Below are 12,924 nucleotides of genomic sequence, written 5' to 3'. Positions count from 1 at the left end.
GCTATGCCTTGGGGACTTGGATTATCTCCACCAATTGGTTCATTTTTTTTATATTATTTTGTATTTTAGGGAACCACATTGGCGAGGTCAAAGTTTGTGTAGTTTTTTTTGCCAGTTGTTTGTTTTTGATTTATTTCCACATGATGAGTTTGCTTAATTGATAGATTATTGATTTTTACATGTGCCTCGAGTGGTTGGTGAGCCCCGGTTCTTAGTAGTTGTTCTTGGGTTTTTTGCCAAGATCTTTTAGGAAATGCTTCAGGTGAGTATTTATTAGACAGTTGTGGACAGTGGGCTCCTTATGTAAGTAACCAGGTCCAAAATAGATCCCCCTGGTTGGTCTTTGTTTTCCATTGTTTCTTGTTCTGTTTTCCAGTTGGATCTATAGTCCCATTAGTTTCATTATGTTGTTTGAAAGTTGCTTTAACTTTGTCGTCTGTGTAATTAGCAAGGGTAAAAGGTCTGTTTCTTCTTGATTAGATAACATTGCTCCTGCTGAATCTTTAAAAAAAAATCTAATTTGCTTGGAATGTTAGTTGATTTTACGAACATTCGAAACACTGGTGAGATTAACAGTTGGGCCTCCCCATACATTTTTGCTTTATTGTTCTTTGCCGTCAAACCCTGAGGTTTTTCCTTCCTGTTTATAGGGGAGAAAGGTGTTCTCTATTGTCCTGACCTCATGGATCGCTCTTGTGGAGGATTGTATGTTTCCTTACTCTTCCTTTTTAGGTCTCGCTGGCGTTGCAGCGCGAAGCGCTGCCGCCAACGAGACTTATTGTTGCTCCCAAGGGAGACAGACCAGGGCACGCGCAGCGATCGGGGTCTGTGGACGCGCTTCTGAGACGCGCAGATGCACACGCACAGACACACACGCACGCACACACTCCGCCGCTGCCGACCCCCCTCACCTCATCCCCGGCTGCCTAACGCGCGCGCACACACCTCTTTGTTTCTGCGACTAACTATTACTGTCCAGCAATGATAGTAATTAATTAAAAATCTACATAGAAAAGTGAGCATGCATAGGCACCTGGACCAGTGCAGTGCAGATGTTTTAAAGCTTTTTCAGTACAATTACTATATCCTTAATGTTTTGTTCAACCAGCGATTAAATGGCACAAATCGGACTTTTATACGACACACACAGGAACGCCGAAAACGTGGACGCCACACAATATACAAAATGATAACCAGCAAGTAGGAGGCAATATGTGTGGAGGACTGCCAAATTGAACTGTCAGGAAACCCACAGCAGAGTGTGATTAGGCTTACACTACCCTGGTACCGCAACCTACATTGGCATGCGTAGCAAAAATAATGCCTTGTAACAGCGTGCCCAATATGTTCTCGTTGGGCTGTGTGTGGGAGCGAATGCGATTTTAGGCTATCCTGGTACCTTCATGTTAGGCACAAAGCCCTTTTTGATCCTGCAGCAGTTCTTGTGGATCTTGTCCAGATACTGGAGCTCGTCATTGTAGCTGCGGCTCATGGTAGTAACGGCCTCCTCAGCCCCTTTCACACACTCTCAGAGCCTCAGAAAGAACCGGTGTGCCAGTACACACCGTGTCGCAGGCAGATGACGTTGAAACAGACGGCTTTCTACACACGCAGCCTGCAAATGCCCAAGCAAAAGCAGGGCTTGTGACGTCATCTCTGGGTGCCTCAGCACGCCGTGAATGGCACACTCCAGCAGCTGCATGTCAAATCGTGTAGTTCTACTGATAGAACGAGAGCTGGCCTAGTGCTCTTACCCTTTAGCGCTGCCAGGCTACTAGAGTCCTGGCTTTTCATGTACAGCAGATTGTGTCTTTGAAAAAAACGGTATCCGATAAATTACACAATACACGCCTTAAAAGTTTAGCTTAACATATTTTACGGAAATTATTAGTGCGGCTTTCTGCATTTTGTAAACCGACGAAACAACCTCTAAGTAGGAATTGGACACCCTTCCCATTCCAACATGGGCGCTACGAGATAAATTTGTATTTCTCAGCCCAAGCCTATTATCCACGTCGTCAGTATGTCATTACGATTGACGTCATTGACACCGCCTCTTAAATGTCATCTCTGTCACTTTCTTTCCCCTCCCCTTTCTCTACCACCGTGGCTCACAACAATGAGGTTCCTTCCGATTCTCCCCCGTCACGTGATAAGATGGTCCCCACCCATTCTCCCCTGTCACGCGAGTTTGTTTCTCATACCGCCGCTTCAAAGAAACATTTGGAGATTAAGGACGGTGGCAGAGAGTGTCGGCCCGTCTTCCGGGACAGCAGCGCCGGCCTGTTCTAGACTTTACCAGGAACAGTACTACCTCAGGTACAAGCGGAACAGTAGGCGCCTCGAACACACAGTCCTGATGCATATTGAGTTTGTAATGCGGAAATTGCCCACAGCAGAAATCCTTGACTTTTCTGGCGAGGTTGACAACTCATAGTATAGCTGCCAAGTTTTCAGATAGTTCATGTGACATTTACATGTGTTTAGTGTACTTATGAGTGACACCGTACAGCAAAATGGAGACAATTTGAATGACACATACTGTTTGTAATGCAATTTTGAAATGACTTTAATAGTCGCAGTGTTTTCTCAGCCGTAGGCTAGGACCTCGTAGCAATATCAGTATACAAGTAACTATTCCTCACTGTGCAAGGATTCAGTTCTGTTTCTCTTTGGTTGCACTCACACGTTAACTCTCGTTGTCAGTAGTACACATGTACATTTTATTGGTAGTCCACCAGCAGCGGATCAGCACCTTTCCTGCAATATTAAGTATTAGCATGAGGGTGGCACCTGCACCTCAGTGCACCGGTCCTCTCGTTGACCAAGTGGAAGATGTTACTGGGGAGTGAGGGGGAGGGGGAGGGGGAGGTGAGAATCAATCAGGGGTTTGTAGAGCGCACTACTCACCCGTGAGGGTCTCAAAGCGCTGGTGTGAGGGGGGTTTCGAGCATCTCCGAGGTCAGCTGAAGAGTCGGGTCTTGAGGTCTTTTCTGAAGGTTTGCAGAGTAGGGATTTGTCTGATGCTGAGGGGGAGTGCGTTCCAGGTTTGGACTGCGATGGAGAAGAAGGATCTGGCTCTGTCTGTGTATGAAGAAGCCATAGGGTGACTTCACCTGAAGACGAAACATGTGTTGGCTGGTGTGAGGCTGATTTATATCCCAAAATAAAGTGAAGACTTGATGAAAAGAGGACAACGATCTGACGACTATTACTTTACTTCTTTTGGGACACTATTGGTGTATGTGCTCGCGGCACAGGTTAACGTTTGAATGGTTTGAGGATGCTGGGTTTACATCCTTACCCTTCGAGCACTACGTATGATTGTGCGCCTGATTACCCCATTCATCCCCCTTAGCTTTCAACCATTTGAAGGTCTTGCAGAGTATGCCAAGGGTGTTGAAGCATGTGGATGAAATGGTGTTGATCTGTCAGTTTATGGTGAGAGGAGTTGAGGAATCGAATCAGAAGTGCAGCAACTCAGTAACTATGGGTCCTGGTCTATTTAACACACTAATTTTAGATTTAGGGCCGGCCTTGGGCATGGGTGATCTGGGTGCAGCAGGGAGTTGTGTGACTTAATGTCATGCAAGAAGCAGCTCGTCCAGTCCACTTGGTCCCAATCTGGCCCCGTTGAAGATTTTGTAATCGCCCCTTAATGTACCTAAGCATAATTGTTAGCACCCCAACAACCAACCCCCTGCCCTCCTCACATCTTCCTCACACCTCCTACCGTCACACTGCAATGACACCCTGCCCCCACAACAAACACCAAATTTTCTATCCGCCCAGGACACTGTCCCGGTTAATCTGATCTAGGGCCAGCCCTTCTTACATTGAACACTTCACTAAACCCCAAAGGCTTAGATAGTGCCCCTAGACATAATATCAGTGGGACCCAAATGTCAAGTGTCTACAACATTAAAGTCAAAGAAAAGCGTTGCACAAAGTTTGTACCAAGTCAAGTCAGAACCCTTGCAATCTCCTGAGGCGGAAGCCGGGAGACCACCGATTTTAAAAAATTGTTTTTTCTTGTGTCACCATTTATAAAATTGTATTTTAAAGCGCACTCACCCGTCAGGCACCTCCGCAGCGGGCTCGAGAAACGCCTAAACAGCGACCCCTTCGCTGCACCGAACGAAGCAAAAACTAACTTTTTGCCGCCATTGACGGCGAGGAATCGAGGCCACGCCTACCTTAGGCCACGCCCACCCGCCACAGTATAAAACGCTGCCGACAGCGTAAATCAATCAGAACCCTTGCAATCTCCTGAGGCGGAAGCCGGGAGACCACCGATTTTAAAAAATTGTTTTTTCTTGTGTCACCATTTATAAAATTGTATTTTAAAGCGCACTCACCCGTCAGGCACCTCCGCAGCGGGCTCGAGAAACGCCTAAACAGCGACCCCTTCGCTGCACCGAACGAAGCAAAAACTAACTTTTTGCCGCCATTGACGGCGAGGAATCGAGGCCACGCCTACCTTAGGCCACGCCCACCCGCCCCCTTTCCCACCTATAAGGATGTGCAATCACCGCACGCGCAGCGGACGGGCGCAGCGGGCGCGCCGTAAGCGCGCCGACGGCGCGCCAAAGGCAAGCCCGTCTGGGCCCGTCCGGGCCCAGCCGGCCTTAGGCCCAGTCACTCTGCCCCTTCCAGACCGGACTTACACCCGTGAGGAATTATTAGCCTTAAACATCAACAAACATCCCGCCTGTTCGCATATCTTGAAGGGTGATATGCAATACTCCGGTTGCAACCTCTGCTATCCCGCCGAACAACCCCCGGCACCCAAGGGCTTGCTCCTAGGCCTACTTAACTGCAGATCGCTCGTGAAACATTCGCACGAAGTCAACCTCCTAATCACAAACCACGCCCTAGATATCTTGTTTCTTACGGAAACCTGGCTCACTCCGAGCAGTGGCCCCGACACCGTCCTAGCACTCCCCCCCGGGTACTTCATGTGCTCATTGAATAGACCTGAGGGCAGGGGAGGTGGACTAGCCATAATCCTTAAGGACGGCTTCACCTGCAGAACATCTGATGGTAACATCAAGGGATACGAAAGCTGCCACTATACGATACAAATCTCTCCAGTTACTTCACTGTCAGGAACACTGGTATACCGCCCGCCTGGCAACTTAGCAGACTTTCCTAATAAAATCATGGATCAGACTTCCACCAATTACATACTATTGGGAGATCTTAATGTACACTTCTTGGACCCGGCTGACAAACAGGCCAGTGAACTACTCCAAGACTTTGCCTCAATGGGCCTTGACCTTAAAAATCCTCAGGCCACTCATGAAAGAGGGCAACTGCTTGATCCCATCCTTTCCAATATCCCCGACCTGAAAACCCTTGACCATATCCCCCTTCCATGGACGGACCACTTCCTGGTCCCCCTCGTATGGGATATTACCACTCCGCCCCCTCAACCCCCCAAAATCAGAACGTACACCAGGCGATGGCAGAAACTGGAACCAGACGATTGGGCAGCTAAACTCAGGGAAAACGTCCCTGACCCCTCTCTTAACACCGTAGCAGGGGACAAAGAATTCAACACTTGGATCACCCAATCGCTCGACGCCATTCTGCCAAAAACTCACTCTCTGAAACACATCAAGAGAGTGAATCCCTCACCCTGGTACACCCCGGAACTCAACCTCCTGCGCAAGGCTTGTAAAAAGAATGAACGCCTTTGGAGGAAGGAAAAAACAGAAGGAAAAAAAGAAATGTTCCGTACCTCTATAAAATCTTACAAAAAAGAGCTCCGTAGCACAAAAATCTGCTTTTACGAGAACAGAAACAGAAACGCGGCCAGCTCGGCTCAAGAAACTTACTCTGTTCTTAAAGAACTCATTCACGCCCCCGATCCCCCACTTAAATCTCTCGACCCCAAAGAAGCTGAAGCCAAATGCAACAACTTGGCCACCTTCTTTGACGAGAAGATTCAAAAAATTCTCCTTGCTATACCCTCCCCCGAACCGGCCCATTTGGACCAGGATCTTACTATCACCATCTCAAATCCCCCCCTGCCATCGGCTAGCCCTCAACCCTCCCTGGACGTCTTTGGCCCTGTAACAACGGAAGAGGTAGGGGCAACCTTGGCTTCAATTAAAAGTGGTTCCCCCCTCGACCCTGCACCCCTCCGCTTCCTGAAAAAGGTATCAAGTACCATCATCCCCCCCCTCACGTCCCTAATCAACTCCTCCCTCTCGGAGGGCACAGTCCCTCTTAGCTGGAAAGCAGCAGCAGTTAAAGGCCTTTTAAAAAAACCCTCCCTAGACTCACAGGACCTCTCTAACTACAGACCCATCTCCCTTCTCCCAGGAAACAGCAAAATCGCGGAGAAGCTGGTCAACAAGCAATTATCACTCTACCTAGAGAGCAATAACCTATTAGGGACCTCCCAGACAGGGTTTCGCCCAGGTCAGGGCACGGACATCGCCCTCCTGGCAGCAGTGGAGAAGGCCAGAAGCACTCTGGACACGGGAGGATCAGTGGCAGTGATCCTCCTGGACCTCAGTGCGGCCTTCGACACTGTAGACCACCCCACCCTAATCCACCGACTGGGAGAAGTTGGACTGAAAGGTATGGCTCTGAAGTGGATAAAATCCTTTCTATCAGGACGTTCCTTCCAGGTACGGGAAAATGATAGCCACTCACCCTTCATCCCCCTCCGATGTGGAGTACCGCAGGGCTCTTCTTTGAGCCCTACGTTATTCAACGTTTACATGGCCCCACTGGAGAAAAGGGTCAGTTCATTCGGCGTATCAGTTATCAACTACGCCGACGACACTCAGTTGGTCGTAACCCTTTCACACCCCCACCAAGCCCCCTCAGACCTTCACGGCTGCCTCTCCGAAGTCCACCGATGGATGAATCTTTCATCATTGAAATTGAACGGGTCCAAGACAGAGATACTGTTGATGGGCCACAAGGGGCCCTCCCTGCCACCTCACCTTTGGCCTAGCTGCCTAGGTAATCCTCCCGCACCCAAGGACGAGGTCAAAAGCCTAGGTGTATGGATCGAGAAGGACATGAGCTTTAAAACTCAGGCAAAAAGGACGGCAGGGACCTGCTTTGGCCTACTCAGAGCCTGCAGGAAGATCTTTCCCTTGCTCCCCGAAACCGCAAGGAGGCTCCTCATCCAGGGTCTAATTCTGGCAAGATTGGACTACTGTAACGCCATCTACTTGGGAGCCCCCGAAACCACCCTTAACACCCTGCAGAAAGTCCAAAACGCCGCCGCCCGCCTACTTACGGACACACCGGCAAGATCCTCTGCTAGGCCAGCGCTCAAGTCTCTCCACTGGCTCCCAGTCAGAGAAAGGGTGGTCTTCAAGGCCCTCTGCCTGCCCATAAAACCCTCAACAATAATGGCCCTCCCCTTCTGAAAGAACTCCTAATTCCCTACAAAGCGGAGAGAGATCTCCGTTCTAGTGGAGAAAATCTGATCTCGGTTCCCAGAGTCAAAAAGGCCAGGACCGGTGGCCGTCGTTTTTCGGTCCACACGGCCAAACACTGGAACCGCCTACCACGGAGACTCAGGACAGAACTGAACTACCTCCAGTTCAGAAAAACTCTAAAGACTCTTCTTTTCCCACAAATATAATCCCGTCAGACGGCAAAAACCTTTGGAGATTCAGGTTTAGCGCTGGGATGCTCTCTGAGTTACTACGCGCTTTATAAAACTATTAAATAAATAAATAATAAATAATAAATAAGTTTGACTTTTGTTTTAGAGTTTTATGCTGTTATCCGTATCCTTTAATGAGAGAACATAGTAGAGGAAAAGCAGTTTTAAAATAACAGTACTTGTCTGATAGGAGGTTGCTTTACTCCTAAACCACATTCAACCTCTAGCAAATATGCTCATTAATGGAAATCACTTTAACAAGATATAATTTTCTGTGAAATTTACCTTTTTGAAGATACTGCTGGGGCCAAGGAACTGCAACCGGTGCCAGGAAAATAATAGGCCCCAAATCCACATGATGCCGGTACAGGCGCTTAGTGTTTGTTTATGTATGTTTTGTGGACCAGTGCCGGATTCCATCTGTATCAGGCCGGTTAGGTGTTGGGCATGTGGTTTGGCCTCACCACACAGGACCCCCAACAGAATATACACACATATTGTGGTTGTATTATTGGCAATGGCCCAGAGTGACCATCCGCCCATTTATTATCATCTCGGACCGAGCCCGGCCCTCTGCGTGAGGAAATTGATACTTTGTAGTGCAGAGGCAAGGTGGCACTCTACATCTCTCCCATCTTTTCAAATGTTCTTGCATGAAAGTAAATCTGGACAATTGAGCCAGACTCATAAAGTCTTTCAATCTCTGACTGGGTATCAGGTGTGGCTGAAGACCATACTTCAGGCTCCGGGAGATGTTATCAGTCCCATGCCCAGCAAGCCAGGGACCTTTTTAGTTGCATGTGTCCATTTGAGGGTGGCATGGGGGTATTTCTAGTGCTTGCCCTTTCAGATGCTTGTTGAGTTTTACACCTCCGCTGGAAGGTGGGGGTCAGGGGATACTCTTCCTCGGCTTCAGCATTCTCTTCAGCAGCATTCTCCGAGCGGTCTATGGAAGCTGCCACCTGTTTTAACCATGAGATGTTTCTGGTGATCACCTCCTTGCACTGTGACCATGGTTCCGTTGATCTTAATCACTTCCCATGCTTCAGTCTCGTAAGGGGTTCAAAACTTCCACCCAGGATGTCTGTCCTTCATGAGAACCGATGCTCTGATTTGTAGAGTGGGTTTGCCCGGCGACACTGACTGGCCTTGTCATTGGTGGCTCTTCTCAGTGATTGTGTAGCTTCAACATCTATGTCTGCCAGTTGCCACTCAGTGTCAGCCAGGATGCTATCCTGTGTTGGCTTCCTAAACAGTAGATTTGCAGAATCCCAGTTGATCGTGCTGTGAGGGGTTTGCCGGTACGCCCATAGGAACTTGTGCAGGCAGCATTCAGCATCCTCACCGAGTTCCAGCCAAATCTTCAGAGCCTGGTTGAGTGTTCTCATGACTCTCTCTGCCTCCCCGTTAGCCTGAGGCCACTGCAGGGTGATTTTCCAGTGGTGAATCACTAGAGACTCTAATTATTCTTTAATGTCATGTCCCTGGAAGGGTCGCCTGCTGTCCGACTTCACTTTGTCAGGAAGGCCCATCATTGCAAACATTTTCTTCAGGACTAGCTTGATGTGGAGAAATGCTATAGACGATATCACCTCTACCACTGAGAACTTTGTGTGCGAGTCCACTATCACTACCATGATCTGTCCATCCAGAAAGCTCCCAAAGCCAATATTGACTTTCGACTAGGGCTGGTGGCTGGGTTTTCCTGTCGGAACCAGAGCCATGATGGTACATGAGTGACAGTTGCGTACCTTGTTAGTACTGCTTACTGTCTCCTTTACAAACCGGTGCACGAGAGGTAAGGCACACAGACGAGGACTGTGGCCCCCATGCTTGAAATGTTTAGGAAGAAAAATTAGATAAATTATATGATCCAATCCGCTATTTTGAAACTTTAATACAAAAGGAATTCAGATGCTGTATGAAATACATAGGTTTATAAGGAAGAAAACTACGCACTTTCCGTAAATCCTTATCAGAATGTTGTTCACCCGCAGCTGATTTTGACTTTCACTGGAGCACTGGAAGACCATTTGAAGAACTGGCCTATTTACCTTCTCCAGTAAAAGATTGTGTAAAACATAAACGTTGCATTGCGGGATGCAGAAAGGAAGTCTACTGTTGTAAATACATATTATCTTTTATTGTACTTACCCTACTTCTAGTGATGTTCAAGCCCTTTCTTTGTGTCCTTTCCCAGTTCTGATCTTGGAACGCTTGTGGGGTTCTTAGTACTAGCGTGTTACTGCAGAGGGAATTCTAGCTGGGGCAGTTGGTGTCCGGTCAAAGGTTGTGGTGTACGCTTTGTCCATGCTCCGTAATAAATATCCTACTTACTACAGAAGAGGCTCCTGTATCATTCCTACGATTTACGTACATCATCTACCTCTAAGCACTTCGTACAATGAAAAGGCACATCTCATCCTTTTTTGTTTAAAACTTATTTCTTTTGGGTCTACTTTGTGGGCATGTTAACGGCATTCCTGCGTGTTACTTTTTTCAACAAGAGACAACCCAAATTAATAGTATTGGACTCTACTAAGTAAGTATAACTTTAAATTTCAGGGTATCAAACCTCAAAATAGACATAAAACATTTGGAACTCTTCAGAAGTCCTGCCATGAAGAAACTAAGACCGAGAAGACCATGAACAAACCGTGTTCGTGAGAAACACAGAATCATTCTTTGTGCGCTGTTTGAAATATATTTAAATATGCGGAGGCTTGGCTTCTGGTGCATACAATACCTGATACTTCCAGTCCAGCGGTTATATTATCAATATCATCAGGGCATGAACTTGACCTCAATACAGCCAATAGTTAAGAGGTGAAAGGTAAGCTGTTAGCTAAAGCAGACAGCCAGGACTTGCGTTTTACTCCTAGTGCCAATTTGTTTTACTACCTTTTGCTCTATATGAACAACACTAAAAACAAATGTTGTTGAAATATGAAAGCTGCTCATTAGATTTAGGAATGTGGCAAAGGCAGCAACGACACAGTTAAGTAGAAAATGCAGCGCAATTGCAGAGATTGCATGGTCCTGCATGCAAACATGTCAAAAGTTCCTGCGGTGCCTGGGCCATCAAACTGAAGCGGGGCTGACATTATTAAGAGGTACTCCGTTGCCCCAGGACAGGGTTACATCTGTTGAGAGAACAGCACAAGTGTCTTGTGCCACCATGCGTGTTGCACTGCTTCTTCCATAGTTCTGTCGTCCTCTAGCTACATCAAGACTGCCACCCAGTAGGAGTGAGCAAATGCCTATCATACCAAATATGGGAGGCTTTTAGCAGAGTTTTTCCATTCCTGTTTATCGAGGGACATCTCTTTACTACTGATCAATAGCCTCTCACTCATACTGACCGTGGACTGTCCCCATACTTCTGATCAGGTGTTACACGGTGTGCTTTATCTAGTCGGTGAGCACTATTTTCTTAAATGATCTTCCCTATTCCACCCACGACTTCGCAGCATACCGCCACCTTTTACATTGTTATTAGCCATGTATTTTTTAATTTCCAGCGTGGCCCGCTTTAACTATAGCGGCTGCCCTTATTTAATTTACTGCGCAATCTCTTTCACTTTTGCAACCGCGCTACAAAAGCTTTATTTATTTATTGTTACACTTAGTGTAAAATCGCCCCATTGGCGCTTTAACTTTAATGTTTTTAGATGCTGCTCACTGTAACCTGAATACAGTGAGCAGCGTGTAAAGAAAGGGGCGCAGCCACCATTAAAGTAGTCTGGCATTTGCGAGAGTTTAAGCTATTAGCATTAGAAATGACAATGTCTTTCATATGTGTTGCTTTAAAAAACACATAAATAAAAGGCATTATCATTTACAATGCTAATAGCTTAAAATCTCGCAATTGGCGAGACCTATTGCATTGAAAATGCTTGTTTTATGTTGTATTGTTTTCTATTATTTCTTTTCTATTAGTAAATATCTATATAAATCTCCTTTACTAATTTTTTTTTAATCTAACAGCGCCCCTACAATGCTAGCTAATACTCCGGATGCTTCAACGATCCTTCCAAAGTTGCCAGCTGTTAGTTTTTGGTCCCCTACCACCGCCACGTCAATTTCAGCTGCATCAAGGACGCAGCTGAAAAAGGCCACCAGGCGAAGAATATGGCAGCTGTTTCCCCAGCAGAGGCCTCAAACCCCTACAATAACAGTATCAAGAGTGGCTGCGGCATGGGTCAACAGTAACAGTGATCACCATCGCCCGCCGGCAAAACTACACCCCTCCGGAACCTCCTGGCTCCTAATCAATAGGGCTGATAGCAGGATGGATGATTGTGAGATGTACAACTCCAAGGAGCCCCCACGGGGATCATTGTCAATGAGGCAGCCAAGCCCCCAGGCCACCCCCTACTACAACCACCTCCTTGTCTCCTTATTTCCTCACCTCTCCAGGCACCACACTGCTGAGGAAGGAGAAGTCGCGTCCTCAGCTCCACACCCCAGGAGCCCACCAGCTGGAACGAGCACAGCAGCATGGGAATGCAGTGGAGCAGAGGGTGCCGGCCTGAGCCAAGCGGTGGCCCCGCCTCCTCACCGTTCGCCGCTCTCTAGTCTCCTCTCCCCTCAGCACCTCTCCCTGGCTCCCCTACTTCGAGGGGCCAAGTCATCACTCCCCCTGCACGGGGGCAGAATGTGAGGGAGAGCCACAGACAAGATCAGCAAGCCGTCACTGCAGTCTGGAGGAAGGCACCGGATGCTGAACGCTCAGCGAGGACGGAACTGGAGCCGGTGTCGTAGCCATAGCTTGAGGCACTCCGCACTCTGCAACTAATGGAGTCTCTGATCAGGCAAAAGATAGACAGCGTTTGAGGATCTGCTGTTGGTTTCTCCATGAGTGGGTGGTGTTTGAGAGAGCTGGATACTTTGTCACTAAAGGTAGGCATGAATTATATTTGTGACAACAGCTTCAAGGGTTTGGAGAAATGCCTTACTGAATGCATCTGTGTATGGACCCTCAGGATAGGAAGCTCTGATTTTCTTGCCCATATTTCTCACTTTGCCTCCATCATGGGTTTACAGGCTGAAAGAGATGTTTGAAGGAAAAGAGGAGTAAATGGATAGTAGGAGATTGTGATGTGTCGTTAATGATGGATTTACATATATTTTATGGAACAAATCTATTTTATTAGACATTTGAAAAGCGACTCCTTAGCTGCACACAGCCTTCTGCCTACTGCCACATGGGCCAGCACTACAAACAATGCGTTCAAGGGTGTACAAGAGGTGCTGTAAGGCCAGCATCCCGGAGGCAGGCATCA

This window comes from Triturus cristatus, chromosome 5_2 (genome assembly GCF_964204655.1).
Source record: "Triturus cristatus chromosome 5_2, aTriCri1.1, whole genome shotgun sequence".
Taxonomy (NCBI): domain Eukaryota; kingdom Metazoa; phylum Chordata; class Amphibia; order Caudata; family Salamandridae; genus Triturus; species Triturus cristatus.
This window is presented reverse-complemented; position numbering follows the sequence as displayed.